Source organism: Meles meles, chromosome 15 (assembly GCF_922984935.1).
Source record: "Meles meles chromosome 15, mMelMel3.1 paternal haplotype, whole genome shotgun sequence".
NCBI classification, from domain to species: Eukaryota; Metazoa; Chordata; class Mammalia; order Carnivora; family Mustelidae; genus Meles; species Meles meles.
The window spans coordinates 67,972,568-67,980,043 of NC_060080.1; the positions used below are offsets into that span (position 1 = coordinate 67,972,568).

At 38.7% G+C, this 7,476-nt stretch overlaps 1 pseudogene; it reads right to left on the reverse strand.

The window, feature by feature from the left end:
• Positions 1-710: 710 nt before the first annotated feature.
• On the reverse strand, positions 711-793 carry LOC123926264 (annotated as a pseudogene).
• Positions 794-7,476: the final 6,683 nt, after the last annotated feature.

A 7,476-nucleotide genomic window follows, 5' to 3' on the forward strand; every position in this document is an offset into this window, starting at 1 on the left:
CTCTATGTCTCACAAAATTCACTCCTTCAGAAATGTTCGGTGTGGTTACCCATCTTTGATTTTGGTGGGCATGTAACAGCACTGGGCTCTGCCTTCTGGGCTGAAATATTGTAGATCGCCTTGATATAATTTATCAACAAAAAGCATTCTTTCCATAAACCTTAATAAGTTAGCAATGAGTTTCTGTGGTAGAAAGGGTTTTTTTCTCCTTTGTTACCTTTTGATTTATAGCATGTCCTTCACAGGAGCCATGTTTGAGGAAAATAGCAATTCTCACTAATTCTTACATGCAGCCCGTCCTCCTCACCGAATGAATACAAATAACAAAATATACTAATACCAATAAATATTTTTTTGTATGACACACCAGTAATTAACTTTGCAAATTTGCCTTTAAAAAAACACACACACACAGAACAAAAAAACCTTTGTTGCACAATAGATCAACGGTTGCCAGACTATGATTTCACAGACTAGGAAAATTACCAAAATTTTGGGAGGAATTGACATAGGGTTGCCAAATATTTTCTTTTGCCGAATAAAGATACTACAAGAGGGGAAAAAAAGTCCCCTAGAATCTAATATCAGAATTATTGCATGAAAGGACACTTTTGTAGTTAATACATTAGTGGATCCATATGATTTAATGATTTATCTTTCTCGTTTTTCTGCTTACCTCCTCCTTGGTCTGTCCAGGCTCCATACTGGTCTTTTGTGTGTGATGCTCGCACAGGGGCTGTGCTAATCTTCTGTATCATTCCAATTTTAGCAAATGTGCTGCCAAAGTGAGTACCATACCATCTTTTAGATGACTTCAGTAGCAATTTCATGGAAGGTCTGTGCATAACAAACTCTTCCTGTGAGGGATTACAACGATGCAATCTGAAGCAGGCTGTCCATGCTTGAATCCCAATTTGGACTTTTCCTAGCTGTGTGACCTTGGGCAAGTTACTTAACTTTCCCGGATCTTAGTTTCATCATCCCTGATATAGTAATACTTAACAGTAACTACCTCAGAGTGTTGTTGTGCGGATTATGAGTTAAAATAGATAAAGCACTTAGAACAGTGCCTTGTAAAGTTGTATTATATAGGTACTTGATATCAGTGCTAATCTGTGTATGTCTGGCAGGGTCCACATTTTGTCCTCATTCTTGACTTACAGTTCAGCGAAGCATGGAATTCTATGTTGAGCCTTACTGCCTTTCAGCCTTTTCAAGACATTATTCCATTTTCTTTTTGCATCCCTCATTGTGTTTGAGAAGTTTATCTTTCCTTTGAAGTTTATCTTTCCTTATGGGCAACAATTTCTTTTCTCTCAGATTTGCTTTTCAAGTTTTTCTCGGAACGTTTGGTGTTCTGCTGTTTTATTATTCTATGTGCATGTGTGGATTTAATCACATTTTTTTCTAGCTCAAGATTCATTCCACTCCTTCAGATCGGAGACTACCATCTTTAATTGTAGAAAATTCTCAATCAGAAGCTATGATTAGATTCCGCTGCAAGTGTTTTAAAAAACAATTCTAAATCAAAGCGGTTCCTACAAGACAGAAGTTTCTCTTTTTCACATAGATGAGGCTCTCCAGGTGGTGTTTGATGGTGTCAGAGGCTCAGGGATCCTTCCTGTTATCGTTCCGCCATTCATTTTCAGCAAGTAGATTCTCTAATCAAACTTAAACCATACCATCTGCATTTGAGCTACTAGGAAAGAAAAAAAAAGCTAGTAGAGAGAAAAGTTCTATCTCTTCCCTTTAAGGACATTTCTGGAAGTTGCACGTGCTGTTTTGTTTACATTCTAGAGCACAGTCATATAGCCAGTCCAGGTATAAGGGAAACTGGGCAATACTGTCTTTATTCTGAGCAGCCTAGTTCTCAGCAGAAAATGGGTGATTCTGTGAAAAAGGCAGAGGGGGAGACTGGTTATAAGGAACAGGCAGCAGTCTCTAACAGCCATTTTTATTGCAGATTTCTCTCATATTCCCTCTATTGTGTCCTTCTGGAACACTTAGTAACATTCTATTCTCTGTGCCTCTTTCTTTTTAATATTTCTTTTTTATCTTTTTGAGTTTCATTCTGTGAGATTTCTTCAGCTCTGCCTTCCAACTTACTTTCTTTTAAGCTATGTTTAGTCTACTGAGTTTTAAAATTTTTTTAATCTACTGAGTTGTTTTGAAAAAATGCTATATTTTTTATCTTTGGAATTTCTATAGCTTTTTTTTCCCCTCCCTGAACTATGCCTCTTACTTTTTAGGCTGTTCTGGTTTTTCTGTACAGTTTTTATTCTTTTATGTCCAGAATCATTTAAGCTTACTTACTTTATAGTCTCTTTGCTCTATTGTCTGTAATTCTCGAGGCATGAATTCTGCTAATTCCCTCCCCTGGAAGATAGGTATTTTTCATCTCATCTTAGGTATTTCTTTCCACGGTGTCTCACACCCCCAGGATTATAAAGTGTGACTATGGGGCAGTATAGTATTTGTCTTTTGTCTATACTAGGGTCCTTCAGGTTTCTCGGATTCTTCTGGATCTTTGGTTCTCAGCTTTTTCTGTTGCTACTTTGGTTTGGGTTTTCTGTGTTACTACTCAGGAGTATCCATGTGGCTCCCACTTTGTGCACAGCTTAGTTTGGGAAGTGAGCTGTTTTGGTGGTAATCAGTTTGCTTCACCCCCTAATTCTCAGGCTAATGGGCGAGAGATTCTAGAATCCTTTTCACAACAGCAGAGCTCTTCTGGGATCCTGGCTCTACGCTGAGGGCCAGCTCCATTGCACGGGGGCCTCAACTCCCACCACAGTCCCTAAACTCAACTGATTCCACTTCTCCAGCTGCCTGTTTAACTTTACCTCTTGATCATTACTTTTTAGCGTTCTCTTTATTTCTGGCACCTGAGGATTTTGCTTTCTTGTTTTAGTGCGTACTTGTGTATTTAAATGTTTTGTTTTTGTTGGTATAGTTACGATAGGTGAGTTGATCCCACATTGGCTCCATCCATCACTGTGATAAGGAGCCTCATTAAGAGCATTTTAAATCTCCCAAAGCAGTAAAACAACAATCTCTTAATAAAAGTTTTGAAATTATTTGCTCTGATACTTGTTATACTATTCTTGTTTTTTTGTTTGCGATGGGCCAGCATTGTTCTAGGGATTGATATTTGGGAATGAATGGACAGAGCACTGAGAAACTTAGGTTCTGGCCCTGGTTTTGTTGCTTGCTAACTGCCAGCTTGGGGAAATTACTTAAGTTTTATGTGTCTATTAATTAGCTGGAAAATTGACATACATAGTAATATTTGCCCTGCTCCATAGGATTATTGTAAAGATCCAATGAGATAATAGATTGGAAAATGCTTTAATTCTTAAACACACAAAGATTTATGGTATTAATAGCAATGTTAAGGACTGAAAACCATTAGCTCATTCATTAAGATTTTTTTTAAATATTAAATTTTATGAAGGTCCATTTTTTGGTTTTGTTTTGTTTGGTAAACAGAAAAAAAAATCCTCTAACCTGGTAAAAGCTGTAATTCTAAGAAAATACCTGATAAAGAAACTACTGGAAAACATTCAAATATTCTTGTAAAATTTAAGAGCACTATTTGTACCAATAGGCAGTTATAACTTTCCGAGACTGTGGAATTCATTGTGGGGAGACAAACCCGTAGCAGTTAAAAAAGAGAGGATTGAACCTGGAAATCATCATTGTATTTTGTTATTATGTGTTTTCTCAAACAATGAATACTAAAAGTTCAATTACATTTTGTAAGGAACCATGAACTTTTTTTAAATGCAGAAAACATGTCCTTATACTTGAAACGTTGAGAACCACCAATCTAGCCCATGGTTGTAGTCCACTAATTGGGCTTCATCTCTCCATCTCTCACTGAAACACATTCCCTAAGACAGAAGGACCATGACAATCTTCACTAATGTCTGCCGGTCAGTTGTGAGGTCTATTACAAGGGAATCAGTGATTTACTAATGGCCAAAGTACTAAGTTTGCAAATGATTTTACTTAAAAAAAAAAATCAGAGAATGATTCAAGATGGCAGATTGGTAATACACATTACCACTTACTGCCCACAAATCTCACAAAAATATGTGTAAATAGATACTGATAATAAAATAAAATTTAATAGTATTGGAAACCAAAGAGACCTACTATCAGAAGAAATAGATTTGTATTAAGTTCTGAAAGATACTACCAGAGAACAAGTGTTTGGAGGAACAGAACTAAATGAGAGAAAAACTCAGGGGCACCTGGGAAACTCACTCAGTTGAGCTTCTGACTCTTGGTCTCTGGTTGTGATCTCAAGGTGTCGTGGGATCAAGCCTACATGGGGTTCTGTGCTGTGTCTGGGGTCTTCTTGTGATTCTCTTGTTTTCCTTCCTACCTGCCCCTCTTTTCCTCCTCCCTCTCATGTACACTCTTTCTCTAAAGTAGATAGATGAAATCTTAAGGAAGGAAGGAAGAAAGAAAGACCCAACACAAGTGTAGAGATGACTGCTGTAGAGGGAAGTTGCATAGAACTACAAGGCTGGAGCTAATGGATATTAAGTAGTAGAAAGGGCTCTGGGGCATTTATCAGTTTGAAAAATTAGGGGACTGCATAAGGAACAGCAAAGTAGTAACCTCTCCCTGTTCCGCATGCACTAAGTGCTGGGCAGCTGTGGATGAATCGACTCATATACTTGGGCTAGAAAAACAGGCAGTGCTCAAGTAGCCACTGACCTCCAGGAGGGTCAAAAATCCCATCACAGAAATCATCTTTAGATCCTGTCTGACTCGTATCCCAACGCAGTCCAAAAGTCAGGTGCAACAGACAGAAACAATTTACACTGATAGGGATCTGAAAATTACATAATCAGGGAAGAGTATACAACCAAGAATCACCAAATGTTTGAGGAATGAAGTATAATACCAAGAAGTTGAAGCATCATCCTCAACGAACAAAAATCAATAGAATTAAGAGAGCAGAAAAAGATGTTAAGATGTTAAGCTTTATTACAATGTTCTAAGAGTGATAAGAGAAGTTTTTATCCATAATATAGGAAGAATCCTGTGTATTAAGGAAGCATTTACAGATCTCGGAAATTAAAAAATAAAATACTAATTAAAAACTGTTTTCCATAGATGGCCTGGTGTAACAATTAACAAGGCTGGGAAACAAATTACTTAGTAGAAAATTAGTGTCAAGGGATTCTTGCATTACTTAGTGGTAAAGTACCACGAAAAAGATAATGAAAGAAAAGTGACGACACATAGAAGATAAAAGCGAGCATTCTATCATGCAGCTGGTAGTTGTTCCAGAAGAAGGGAATGGAGAGATGGGGGGATGGAAATAACAGAAAGTCTACAGAGTAAAAATTTCCAGAGTGCAAGAAAGACAAATACCTTGAAATTGAAAGTGTTCAAATTCCATTACCTCTAGTTTTAAGGTTTAACCATTCCTTTTGTTATACTTTAGACTCTTTCTCAGTTTGGTTTTCTTTTTTGTGATCTATAACTTTTGTTTGTGACCTTACCTTTAGCAGGGACTGTTACTTGCACCTTTAGCAGGGACTGTTACTTCCGTGGATTGTGGAAATCTCTCTCCAGGGAAGGTTTTGCATTTGCATTTCACTAGCAGGACTAATTTTTATGTTTATTTTGTGTCCTATCAGATGTTCTGCATGAAAATTCATATTCCAAACTGGAATGAGGCACAAGCTTGAGGTTGTACCTTCTTACACAGACTTTAGCCACGGTCTACAGCTGTTGGAAGAGGAAACTTTCTTGCTGTCTGCCTGGCTGTACAAGTGAAGATCTAGTCTGCCTTGTACTGAGATAGGCCAACTCTTTGAGGGTTCTAGCTTTTTTTTTTTTAATATTTTATTTATTTATTTGATAGACAGAGATCACAAGTAGGCAAAGAGGCAGGCAGAGAGAGGAGAGAGCAGGCTCCCTGCTGAGCAGAGAGCCGGATGCGGGACTCCATCCCAGGACCCAGAGATCATGACCTGAGCTGAAGGCAGAGGCTTTAACCCACTGAGCCACCCAGGCACCCCTGAGGGTTCTAGCTTTATGCGGGTTTTAATCTCAACTCTAATATGGAGGCCATAAGTTTCCATCTCTTTTCCACTGTGGATTAAAATTCAAGCCCTTAGCCTGTAAGACTTCTCTCCACATTTGCTATCAAACTCCACCACCCCCCACCCCCTCACCCCCCCCCCACCTCACCCCCCCCCCCCCACCTTTCCTACACATACACCGAAGCTTTCATTCTTTGGGCTCCAATTCTCTACTGTATCTATACTATGGAAGACAATGAAGCGATTAAAATAATGAGATACTTTACATGTGTTGATAAAAGATCTTTAAGATGCATATTGATACACAAATAATCAAGCTATTTTGCAACATGAGGGTTTCTCTGTTTTGTGAGCTTGGCTATATATTTTATTCAGCATTTCCAGGTGTGTGTAATGAAAGGGGTTCACTAGTACCCTTAATCTGTTGTATTGTAAGAACTGAAAGTCCCCAATACACAAATATATAATAATGGCATTCATTCGTTTGGCAATCTATTAAAATTTCTTTAGTGGAAAAGAAAGGGATAAAGATACACCTATTGTCTTATCAACACTACAGATAATAGTGCAACTGATAGATTGCCATGGAAATTTGCTGAGCGTATAAATACTCTTTTGGCAGCAGAAAAATATTCCACCCAGACTTGTGTGCAAGAGAACACAGCTCCTGACAGATACATTTTGGCACACCAAATGTGCCAAATAGAAGAGCTGGTAGAATTAACCACACCAAATTCATCTAAAAAGCAAAGATTGAGTTAGTACTAGAAGTGATCTAAGTAAAATAGAAAGCAACTTAGGAAATATTTTTATATTCTAGGTACCCATATGTCTTTGAAGTAAGAGTGTGTGTGTGTGTACGCACGTGCACATTTGTGTAACTAGTACCAGGAGAAATGTTTTTAATTTTTCACACTCTTAACTGTATGAGGAAGGACTAAAAGTTTTAAAATGAGGAGGGAGGGGTGCCTGGGTGGCTCAGTGGGTTAAAGCCTCTGCCTTTGGCTCAGGTATGATCCCAGGGTCCTGGAATCGAGGCCCGCATGGGGCTCTCTGCTCAGCAGGGAGCCTGCTTCCTCCTCTGTCTCTCTGCCTGCCTCTCTGCCTGCCTCTCTGCCTACTCGTGATCTCTCTCTGTCAAACAAATAAATAAAATCTTAAAAAATAAAATAAAATACGGAGGAGGGCGCCTAGGTGGCTCAGTGGGTTAAGCCTCTGCCTTTGGCTGGGGTCATGGTCTCAGGGTTCTGGGATCGAGCCCCGCATCGGGCTCTCTGCTCAGTGGGGAGCCTGCTTCCCCCTCTCTCTCTGCCTGCCTCTCTGCCTACTTGTGATCTCTGTGTGTGTCAGATAAATAAATAAAATCTTTTAAAAAATAAGGAGGAGAATTTAAGGTTACAGGAGAGTATTA